The sequence below is a fragment of the Hibiscus syriacus genome, unplaced genomic scaffold (genome assembly GCF_006381635.1).
Source record: "Hibiscus syriacus cultivar Baekdansim isolate YM2019G1 unplaced genomic scaffold, ASM638163v2 tig00116975_pilon, whole genome shotgun sequence".
In the NCBI taxonomy this organism is placed as follows: Eukaryota; Viridiplantae; Streptophyta; class Magnoliopsida; order Malvales; family Malvaceae; genus Hibiscus; species Hibiscus syriacus.
In genome coordinates this window covers 843,928-856,546 of record NW_024063499.1, presented here as the reverse complement: position 1 = coordinate 856,546, position 12,619 = coordinate 843,928, and the positions used below count along the sequence as shown (strand labels likewise).

The 12,619-nt window shown below is 35.2% G+C and overlaps 1 pseudogene; it reads left to right on the top strand.

Annotated features, from left to right (window-relative positions):
- The first annotated feature begins 1,663 nt into the window (after positions 1 to 1,663).
- On the top strand, positions 1,664 to 8,439 carry LOC120192532 (annotated as a pseudogene).
- The last annotated feature ends 4,180 nt before the right edge of the window (positions 8,440 to 12,619 follow it).

The following is a 12,619-nucleotide window of genomic DNA, read 5'->3' as shown; positions in this document are numbered from 1 at the left end:
ATCAGTCGATATGATCAAATCTATTCGTATCTATTTTTGTTAGAGTATTTTGGTTTAGTTTTAAAATTTTTCTTTATAGGGTCATTGTATGATCTTAAGTGGCTATTTTTTTTGTTAATGGTTGTAGGAAAATACGCTAGTTATGTGTTTAATTTACCGTTATAATTGTAAACTTTTATTGTAATTTTGAGTATTTTTATTTTAACAAAATTAGCGATTTTTATTAAAAAAATAAAAATAAAAACAAAATTTTATATAATTAAAATTTTTCATATAGTGTTTAATATATAATTTACAATAGAAGCTCATTTGATTTTCGGGTCCAATTAGATGTGACTTATATAAAGTATAAATGGATAATAGTAACTAAATGACGCCTCGTAATAGCAAAGGTGGAAGGTCGAATGAGTTCGCCCCTCGAGTCTTTCGCATGTCTTTGTACTGTCTATAAATAAACTCGTCTCCTTCCCTTTCCTTTCACCGAGAGACAGAGAGATGCGAAGAGTTTGGTCCAAAACCCTAACCCTGTGGCCTATACTTATCTCTCTACCGATTCTCGACCATCTTCATTCTCAGGTATTTTTGACCTTCCCCTATAGGTAACTGATCCTTAGTCCCTTACAAGTAGTTTTGCTAAATACTAGTTCAACTTTCCTTGTATAATTGCATATGACAATAGCTCCTGGAATGTAAGATGAACTGAATCTCTACCTCGTTCTCTTATTGTTTACATTATTCGACAAATCTTTGTTTTTGGCAGTGCTTATGTTGCTTGTAGACCTATGCTGCTGTAATTCTTCATTTTCTTTTGAAGTATTCGTGTCTGTCACATGGATATAAAATTAACAACATATAAAAAAAAACCTTTAACTGGAAGACACTCAAGTACTAGTAACACTGTTATGGCATTAGCTTAAGGATATGTCAGATGGTAAAACGCTTCATTTTCTTCTCTAAAACTAAAATACATGTACCTTATTTGTTCCCTTATTGCTGTACTGTTTCTTATTTTATTGTTTTCCTGGTTGTTAATGAATTTCAGATTGCTCTGATTATACCGATATATACTCGGCCCTGGATGATGACTGTTTGATTTTGCAATTGAAGGAAGAAGTATTTCAGATTAGGAAGAGATTTGTGAAGCTTGAATCCACGACTGAAAGTTCAACGGAACAGCTGCGTATGGACTTACTAAATGAACTAGAAGGCACGTGCACTCAAATGAAGAAGATGTTTGATAAAATGCTATTGAAGGAGGAAGTATTTAAGCTTCGAAAGAGATTGGCGCAGTTTGAATCCATGGTCGAAAGCTCAATGGAACAGCTGCGAATGGACTTACGAAATCAACTAGAAGGCACATGCACTGAAATGAAGATGTTTGATGAAATGCTTTAGAATGGATAATGTTGAAAAAGAGGAAATCATTCATTCTGCTTCTATCCTTACTCATTCTGAAGGTATTTCTCTATCTGACATTATGTGTGTTCTTTTAGACATAAGGTATTGAATTGATATTGTTTCATGTTATTTACATGTTGTCTTTGGCGGTGGCGTATTGATAGTGTTTGGAGACATGAAGCTTTATGTTGGTTGTATGGCTTAAAGATATGTTACCATCTCTTATGTGATGAATTTTTGTTACAATTTTCTGTTATTTACAGTCATGGCTGGAATTGAACCTGACGGATCACAAAACTGTTGGGAAATAAACGAGTAATTTCTCTATAACCATATTAGTGAGAATGCAAAATAAAAGCGGAAAAAATAATACCCGAAATTGATAACGGAGTTCAGCCAATTTTGCCTACGTTTCCAGACTGCTGCAGATCTTTTACTAAAGAGAGAAAATTTACACATGTGTTTACAAAACACTCACAACTCACAAGAAAGCTCTCTAGTATTGGGAGAAAGAAATGATTTGAGATGATTTTGAAGATAAATGGGTTAGGGTATTTATAGTTGAAGATTAAGGACTAATCTTATAAATATCCTAAAGTTCAATGACTCAATTTGGTAATCATCCCTTGCTAATTTTCAACAAAATTAGCTGCCCCATTAATGCTTCCAAGTCGCCGGCTGCCAAATGCATCAATTTTCAATCCTTGCTGCCATGCATTTCAATTCTTACGGCAATGCATTATTAAGTCAACTTTCAATAATCTCCCACTTGAAGATTGATTTTCATCTATCTTCACACCTCGATCAATGCAACAACATTTCTAGTTTTGTTACTCTAGCATGCCAACTGAAGCTGAACACAACTTCAGTTTGTCCGTAGTTACCGTCTTTGTTAACCCACTTGTTATGAAGTGCTTTCTTGCCTGGTGGTAATTCAGCTAATTCCCACGTCTGATTTGACATAAGCGAGTCCATCTCATCTTTCATGGATGACTTCCACTTGAATGAATCCTCCACCTGCATTGCTTCATCATAACACTTTGGTTCACCATTTTTAGTCAGCAACAAGTTGTACAAAGAAGGCGAATAACGCTGGGTTGGTTTAGAAATTCTGGAGGAGCGTCTTAGTTATGGTGTGCCTGATTCTTCTTGAACTGCTTCAAGACTGATCTGAACATCATTTCCTGAAATCTCCTCAAACTCAGCAAATTTATTTGTTTCAGCTTCAGTATTGGAGCTACTTGATTATAGGTTGACCTGTCTTTATACATCACATTCTCATTGAAAATGACATCTCTGCTTCTGATGATCTTTCGATTTTCATAGTCCCAAAACCAGTAACCGAACTCATCACCACCATAACCAACAAAGACACATTTGTTAGACTTAGCATCAAGTTTACTTCTTTCAGCAAAATTTATGTGTACATAAGAAATACAACCAAACACTTTTAAGTGTGAAAGGTTTATTTCTTTCTTGCTCCAAAATTCCTCTGGTATTCCACCATCCAAGGGAACTGAGGGCCCACAGTTGATCAGGTAAGCTACAGTGTTGATATAGATTTTTCTAGTACAAAAAATCTTCAATCTGCATCTTTCAAAAGTCAAAGTCCGCACCATCGAACTTCTCAATTTCACGTTCCCTTTGCTCCAACACTCTGTTATCTCATGGCTTCAATCCAAACATGAAGGTGAAGAATCCATCTTCTTCAGTCAAACTTGGGACTTTGAGCATGAGTTTTCTGAATCGAATCACATACTCCTTAAGTGTCTCTTTATGCCTGAGACGCCTCAACTTGGACCACACCTCCATCCTGGCATACTGTGAGCAGACTTGCTCACTTTGCACCTTCGGCTTAACGACTTTATCTCTTGCTATCACACAGGGTCCCTTCTTGTGCTCAACTGCTTTGACACCCGCAGTCTCGTCACGTTTCGATCCTGGGTTGACTACTTGAGAACTTGTAGTCGCACTACTCTTGCTCATTGATTCGGCTACTTTGGAACATGTAGCCTCACCAAGTCTTTCCCCTGTCTTGATTGCTTGGATACTCGCAATCTCGGGCTTTCTTCCGGGTTCGGCTACTTCAACATCAACAACCTTGCCTCGTCTCGATCCTTGCTTGGCCGTATTGATCCCATCAATTGGACCAAGTCTTTTTCCTGGCTTGGTAGCTTTAACACTTGTGACCGTACCAATTCTCGCTACTTCTCATTCTTCCATCTTATTCATGATGGCTGTAAGGCGACGCTTCTCGGGACATCCTCTAATCAAATGAGGACTATCACAGAAGTAGCACTTCAATTTTTCCTTGCTCCCATTTTTATTTACACCAGACTTAGCTTTGCCATTCTTTCCCGATGGCTTTCCTTGGCTACGACAAGTTGATGGCTCACCTTGACCATTCGAAGAGTTTTTTCTACTATCTCCCCGCTGCACCTTTTCCCGGTCTCCACCACTGTCGCCACTATCTCTGGGCATGAGTTTGGACGATACATCACTACTTGACTTGTCACCTGTAAACTAAATCAGCTTTCCGGCTACAACTATGGCCTCCGAAAGTCTCTGGGCATCACTTTGCTCTCCCCCGAGCATCGCCCCTGGCCTAAGTCCTTCCAAGAAGGTCTTGAGCTCATCTCATTCACTCATTGCTCCCTTGCATATGAGCATCTCCCTCTTGAGCTCCTAAACTTCGTTTCTCAAAGCCATCGCTCCCACTCGAATATGGCTTCTTTTAGATCGTTTCTGACAATTCTTGCAAACCACCATATATTAAAACACCTCCGTCAAAAAACTCGTATCGCTGACCAAATGTTACTATTCACGAAATTACTATTCACATAAATAGTAACCTCGTAGAAAAAACCGAAAAAATTAACCACCAAAAGCTCTGATATCAGTTGTTGGAAAATAAACGAGTAATTTCCCTATAACCAGATTAGTGAGGATGCAAAATAAAAACGATAAAATAATACTTGAAATTAATAAGGGAGTTCAATCAATTTTGCCTACGTCTCCGGACTGCTGCAGATATTTTACTAAAGAGATAATATTTACAGGTGTTTACGAAATACGCATAACTCATGAGAAAACTCTCTAGTATTGGGAGAAAAAAATGATTTGAGATGATTTTGAAGTTAAATGAGTTAGGGTATTTATAGTTGAAGCTTAAGGACTAATCTTGTAAATATCTTAAAGTTCAAGGACTCAATTTAATAATTATCCCTTGTCAATTTTCAACAAAACTGACTGCCCACTTTGAAAAACAATGCTGGCCAAAGCAACAGTAAAATGAATGAATTGTAAGTTTTTACTACATCCTATCTTTATGTTTTTAGTCTTTGTCATTTGTACTTGTATTTATTTCTGATCATATAGGCTTGGTGATTACGGAGTTACTACTTATAATGAGGTCTACGAGAGCTTTGATGTAATGGGTTTGCAGGAAAACCTCCTAAGAGGCCTCTACGCTTATAGTGATCTTCCTTCTGTTCGTATCATTTGTCCTTTCTATTGTTATGGTGCTAATTAATTTTATTATCTTCCGCTTAGGATTTGAGAAGCCTTCTTTGATTCAACAAAAGGGAATTGTGCCCTTTTGCAAAGGTCTAGATGTGATTCAACAAGCACCATCGGGTACCAGTAAAACTGTGATGATCTGTTCTGGGATCTTGCAGAAGCTGGATTACAGTTTTGTACAATGTCAGGCTTTGGTTCTTGCTCTGACTAGCCAGCACGTCCAACATATTGAGAAACTCATGTGGGATCTTGGTGTTTATTTGGGCGTAAAAGTTCATGTTTGTGTTGGTGGAACCAGTGTTCAGAAGGATCAACGGATCCGTGTTGATGGTGTCCATGTTGTTGTTGGTACTCCTGGTCGTGTTTTAGACATGCTCCGCAGGCTGTCTCTTGGTGCTGATTATATTAAGATGTTATTTCTGGATGAAGCTGATGCACTGCTCTCTCGAGGTTTTAAAGATCAGGTCCGTATATTGCCTTTCAGTAGTTTTAATGGTTTACCATCATGATCGATGTTTCCACAGTAAAGTAGTAAACCTTCAAACTCCTGCTCATGTGACTGTTTTTTAACGATTATGATAAGCCAGCACTGTCGTCAACTACTAAAAGCTGTCTGTTTGCTTCATTCTGGCCTTTACTTCTCATTCGATGTGTTAAATTTTGTATTGATATGACTTTTGTGATTGATAAACCGTTACGTCTTTGTTTTCAGATATGTAGTATCTTCCATCTACTCCCTGCAAAAGTACATGTTAGTGTTTCTTCAGCAACAATGCCGCCCGAGGCTCTTGAGATTGTCCGGAAGTTTATGAACCAACCAGTCAGAGTTATTTTAAAGAGTGACGAGCTCAACCTCGAAGGTATTGAACACTATTACATCAAAGTGGTCAAGGAGGAGTGGAAGCTCGAAAGGCTTTCCCAACTCTATGAAACTCTTGGACATTCGACAGTGCGTGATCTTTGTTAACACCAGACGCAAAGTTAATTGGCTCACTGATCAAATGCGGAACCTTGATCACACAGTGTCTGCTTACCATGGAGACATGAACCAGAGTACTAGGGATATCACCATGCGAGAGTTTCTATCGGGATCTTCTCGTGTGCTGATCACCTTTGATCTGCTGGCTCGGGTGACCGATATCCACCATGTCTTGTTGGTTATTAACTATGATTTGCCTACTCAACTGGAGAACTATCTTCGTCGTATTGGTTGAGGTGTTCGGTTTGGGATGAAACGCAAAGCGATCAACTTCGTGACACAAGACGATGAACAGATGCTTGCCGACATCCAGAAGTTTTTCAACGTTGAGATGGAGGAGCTGCATGGAGATTGATAGCCCCTAATTTATTTTGTATAATCTCCAAACAAGTCCTATTGAAATTTTAAGTGTTGTCAAAGTCTATAAAACCAGTCTTAATTTGATCCAAGTAGCACTCTTTATTATTTGTCAAAATATATTAATTTCCAAATAAGATTATTATTCGGTAATAAATAAATAAATAATTCATATGGTAAATGATCAACTTTCAAAGCAGTAAAATCTTTTCATTAATTAAATTATATTTTTTTTATCATTTTGTATATGCATTCTTTAGTGGGAATTGAACAAAGTTGTCATATACATTAGTAATATATAATTTTAGATAAGCTATGTATGTATATATATAGAGAGAGAGAGAGAGAATGTGGTTATTCTTGATTGGACACCATTCAAGAAAAAAAAGTAAAGATGGGTCCCCATACATCTAATGGTGTTCCTGGTCAACTGCTTTTGGATGCAATTCTGGCCTTTCTTTTTCACTTTGGACTTGCATCATTAAAGACGAAATCAACAAACACATGGTTGGGTTTCAGCCAGCTAGGGTCAACCCAACCCACTTGTCTACAGATACACACTATCTCCAAATTCATTGCTACTTGGACAAAGTGGCAGAAATGATGCACATAATTTTTTGTATCAGCCATTACTGTTTATATCAGAAAAAAGATGATGAGAAGAAAATAATGATGATGCTTACCAATGTAAATTTTAAGTAATTTTAGGGACTTTTCGTGGAATTATCCCATATTTTTCAAAGCTGCCGATGGTGCTGGAGAAATGTGGGAATGTCCACAAATTCCACTCTTGAAAGGGAAAGTTTTGACCCATAATTAAGAAATACCCACTTCCATAATGGGGAAATTTTATAATTCTTTTTGTTTTATACCCACCCTACTTCATCATTTACAAATAAATAATACAGTAAAATAGGTTCGTTTCCCTAGTTGTGGTCATAAATGAATATCGTTGTGATGTTGATTAAGAGGACGAATCATTGTTATCAAACAGAAGCATGCATGATTTGGGGAAATAAAAAAAAAGGAAACGTAAGATCGTAGGGTGCTTCACGCAATTATCAAATCAATGGTAATGGAGTTTGAATAAGGGAATTGCAAATATCAAAACGATTCTTTACATCATCATTATCATTATTGTTCAGGGCTTAATTAATGAAAAGCATATATACTTTAAGCTCGTTAGCATGCGTTCATATGAGCTCGTGTTGAGCATGCATTGGCCAATGCTCACTTAATTTGTTTAAAATATAAACAACTCTCTTTTTCCACAGGCAAAGGGCAGAGACCGGCTGCAGTTTTTAGTCCCGATACCCTTCTATATAAAGCCCCTCTGTGCTGCACCACTGCTTCCCACACCAAACCAAACCTAGAAACTAGAGATGTTTCACTAGTCTGATATTCAAACATTGCTGGGTATTTTCACATATATTTATGTTGGGAACTAGGGATGTCCTTCATTTCAGCTTCAACAAGCTGTTCTGGTGGGGATTTTAGGGTAAGGGAGATGACAGAAGAGAGTGAGCACCCAGGGTGCTTTCTGGCGTGCTTTCGCCATTTTCATGCTTGAAGCTCTGAGTGCTCACTCTCTATCTGCCATCCACTTCTCTCTCTTCTTTTATCTACAATTTTATGTATGCATGAATCTGTATGTAATGATTTTTGTGTTTAGTTTCCATGAATTTACTGCCCGGCATAAAGTCTACTTTGGAGTTTGTATCAACTCTTTCACTGTTATGGGTGTGCTTGGCCTGTACTTTTACACTCAAAACAAAACCTAAAGGTTGATATGACACTGATCATATACAAAGAACAGTTGAATTAAAATATGTGCAAAGATCAACCCGAGCAAGGTTACCAACTGCATATAACCAATATTAGACTGCAAAGACAATACGAAGTCTGAAAAGCAAGAAAGGTACCAAGTTGGCTATGAACCCAACAATGGGGCGGATCGATGTCCAGCGGGTCTCGTTGGTTAACCGGAGAAGTATCTTCGTCGCATTGGTTGGTTAGGGAGGAAAGGTGTTGCGGTCAAGTTTGTTACAGGAGATGACGAAAGGATGTTTGCCGGCATCCAATACTTATACAACATAGCGATAGAGGAGCTGCCCTCAAATGTTCCGGATTTGATCCGATTGTTTTTGTTGTTTAGGGTTCGTCAACAGCATAGTGTCTCGGAATAGCACATAATCATAATTACCCTTCAATTCATTGCATTTTCCTTTTCTTAGGTTCTTCCAAAACAAAAATGTCAAATTCTACAATTTTATGAGTTAAGGATAACTTTTAATTATAGTATATATATACATACATGTTAATATAAATTTGTATTAAATTTATATAAAACTTTTATACTATTATTAAAATAGTAATTTGAAATCAACGAGACGATCCAAATTGAAATGTACTTTTGTCCAAGTTCTAATTTTGATAAATTGGACCAGGTGCAGAGCTTGATCTTATATTTTTATTCATATTAAATAAATTTTATATTTGTATGTTACTCACATGTGTAAATGTTTCTTCATTTTTTTTTGTTTAGGGATTTTTTAAACAAATTATAGAAAATTTTGTTTGGTCAAGGGAAATGATGCATGAGATTTTTTAAGGGTAAATTACATTAAATATTGCTCATTTTTAAGTGGTGCATCGTTAATACAATTAAATTTTTAATTGTTTCAATTATGGCATTAAACTTATGTTTTAACTTCAATTATACTACTGAACCGTTAAAATCCAAACTACGTGATGTTGTAGACAAAACAATATCATTTTAGTGTGGTTAGTGATTCATGATGTCACTTTTTTGTATTAAACTTTAAAAATGTGATAATTTTGTCACTAAACTTTTAATCGATTCACTTTTAGGCACTAACCTTTTTCGGTCATTACTGCAGTGAATAGTCGTCTTTCACCAGTTATCATGCACGACAAGTTTGGTATCAAAATGCTTATATTTCACTCATCTTTCTTCTCCTATGATTGGATTTTTATGAAATTCACTTTAAATTGATGAAATTAAACACACTTATTATTTTGAGGGTTTGTGTGTGAAAATTGCTCGGATAAGGTAATTCGACGACATATCGCCGATCGCCGAAGATGAGGTAAATTAATTTTACAATTTTGTCACTCTTACTCTTGTTGTGGTCATTTTGGGCCAAAACGTACAACCCATAAAAATTCTTAAATGTAGTTTCTTTTGGCCTAACATCTTTCGGGACTCTTATCTATTTTGTAAAACTTGTGAAAGATGTCAACGTACATGTAATTTAAGTCGTTGAAACGAAATGCCTCTTAATCCGGGAGATTTTTTATATATGGGGAATCAATTACATGGACCCTTTTATTTCTTCATTTGGAAATACATATATAATTTTGGTTGTATATTATGTTTCTAAATGGGTAGAAGCTAAAGGTACCCGGAATAATGATGCTAAAACTACATTTAACTTCTTGAAAAATTCTATTTTTCCCAGGTTTGACACAACATGGACTATAATAAGAGATAGAGGAACCCATTTCATTAATCGAGTAATTGAATCACCGATAAAGAAATTTGGAGTAACTCAAAAAATTGCTACCGCTTACCATCCACAAACAAATAGGCAGGCAAAAGTGTCAAATCGAGAAATTAAAACAATTCTTGAGAAAATTGTTAAACCAGACCGTAAGGATTGAAGTCTAAAATTAATCGATGCACTTTGGGCATATCGAACCGCTTATAAAGGTCCCATTGGTATGTCTCCATACCGACTTGTTTTTGATAAACCATGTCATTTGCCGGTCGAGTTGGAGCACCGAACATATTGGGCAGTTAAACAATGTAATATAGATATGGACGCGATTGGTGAAGCTCGAAAGTTACATATTTAGAAACTTGAGGAAATCCGAAGAAATGCATATGACAGTGCTCGAATATTTAAAGAAAAAAACAAAAGAAGTCCATGATAGTCGTATTTCTTTTAAAACATTTTCTTTCGGTCAAAAGGTTTTATTATTTAACTCTAAATTTAAACTCTTTGCAGGGAAACTCATATCAGAATGGCGCAGACCGTTTACAGTAACTCAAGTATTTCTTCACGGTGCTATTGAAGTTGAAGATAACTCAGGAGTTCGATTTAAAGTTAATGGTCAAATGTTGAAGCTGTATTATGAAAATGCTCTGATTGGTCTAATCGAAGAAATCAAATTGGAGGAACCTAAAATCTAAAAAAATAGGTTGTCGAGCTAACGACGTTAAACAAAAACGCTAAATGGGAGGTAGCCCATTTTATTTTATTTTTATTTCATTTAATATTTTGTAATTTTATTTTTAATTTATATTTATTTTATTGGGTACTTATTTTATTTTCTTTGAATTTTTAGGTACCCAAATATTTTTGATCGAGCAAATTTTGGAATAGATCTACCATTAAACCAGGGGAGTAATTTTGTTCCCTCTCTTGTGCTTTTTTATTCACACTGAGACAATATGGTCTAAGTGAGGGTAGAATTTGCTATCATATTTTTCTCTTGTTTGTTTGATTAGTTGGAATTAAGTTGTTATGATATTGATGTGTTTGAATCTTTAGTTGCTTATCTTGAAATTCACTTTATACTCTTGTTTCCTTTTGGATTGTGACCATGCTTTGATCGAAATTAATTTGTATGATGGTTATTGGCATAGTTGGTGATTTTCTGCTAAGTATTGATATTTCATGCATTTGTTGTTGAAGATGAACTTGACTCATTACATATAAACCTTTCTTGTGAGATTTGAGCCTAACTAGCATATATTTTCTTTCTTGCTCATTGTTTGACTGAGTGTGACGGACTAATTATGACATTCTAGAATTCGTAATCTTAATACATATCGAAACTACATGTTGGACATAATGCTTTAATGTGACAGGGCATTTAGGATTAAACCCACTTTTTCCCAAATAGCCTACCCGTTTATATACCCACTAGTGAACCACTTTTTGAGCATTTATCTTTTTTCTTTGTTTTAACCACATACTTAAATCCAAGCCTTTATTTTCATCCCTCTTTTCTACCCATACAAAGAGAAGTAGATTAGTTGTTTTTATTTATGTATGTTCCTTATTTAATTACTTTACTATTTTTGTTATTTCTTTTCTTAAAAAAATTGTTCGAACAATTACCATAGTACAATACAGAAAATAACAAAAGAAAAAACTAAAGAGAGAGAGAGAGAGAAATTAAAAACACAAAAAATGAGGTGATTTATGTTTATGTTTATTAGTTTACTTTCGTTTATTTTATGAAGTTAGGAACTATTTGTAAATCTCTTGTCTTAATATTTAAACCGATCATCATGACATTTTTCCTACCCAAACCTAAGCCACATTACACCTTGATTTAAAGACCCCTTGATTATTGCATTATGTTCACTTTTAGTAATGGAGACTTGATTGAATTCCAAGCCTATGGTAATATCTTGGTTAGTTCCGATTTGAGCGATTTCATTTTACGCTGATACGTGCGAATCTTTGTGAGGTATTGAGTTATGTTTCATTAAAGTTGGCAAATAATTGGGATATCTTGCTTGCTTAAAATTTTTCTTAGTTGTGTCTTTGCTTGACTATACCTTGAATTCGACAATTATCATGGACTTAGTTCGATTATAAGTTTGAGGAGTAAAGTGAAATTAAAGATGGAAACTTGTGATTTTGATGTGTTAATTGAGGAATGATTGAGGACAAGCATTGAATAAGTGAGGGAGAATTTGATAGGTGGTTTATTTAGTTATTATGTTGCCTTTAAATCACTCCTTAGTTGTTAGTTTTGAAGCTGGTTTGTTTGTTTTTATTCATTTTTGTACAGGACACTAGATTTTGGAAATTATACTAAAAGGACATAATTCTGTAGTTTTTTTTCGGAATCAAGGCTGGATTAGTGGGCATGACTCTAGGCATGATGCATCTGATGAGGCATTGAGTCAGCGTTTTCTAGAAGGTCCAATCAGCGCTTCTAGAATGATGAATAGGTCTTCTGCTTTTTTGAAATTCAAATTTAAGTTTATCTTATGTTTTTAGGATTTTATTTTGGATATTTTCAAGAATTATCTTTAGGAATTATCTATTATTTTTAAGAATTATTTTTTCATTATTTTTACGATTTTGAGGGTTATAAATACCCTTTTAAGGTAAGTCTAAAAACACATTCAGAATTCATTCTTTCTCTTTGCTTTGGGTTTTATAAAAGTTTTGATTTCTTTTTCAAAGTTTTCTTTGTTTTTATTTTTATTTTTAAAGATGCTAAGTATGATTGTCATACTTAGCTAATTTCTCTATAAGCCAAGGGCTAAAGCGATGACTCAATTCCTATTTTGAGGATTGAAAAGCACTTAAAATACAT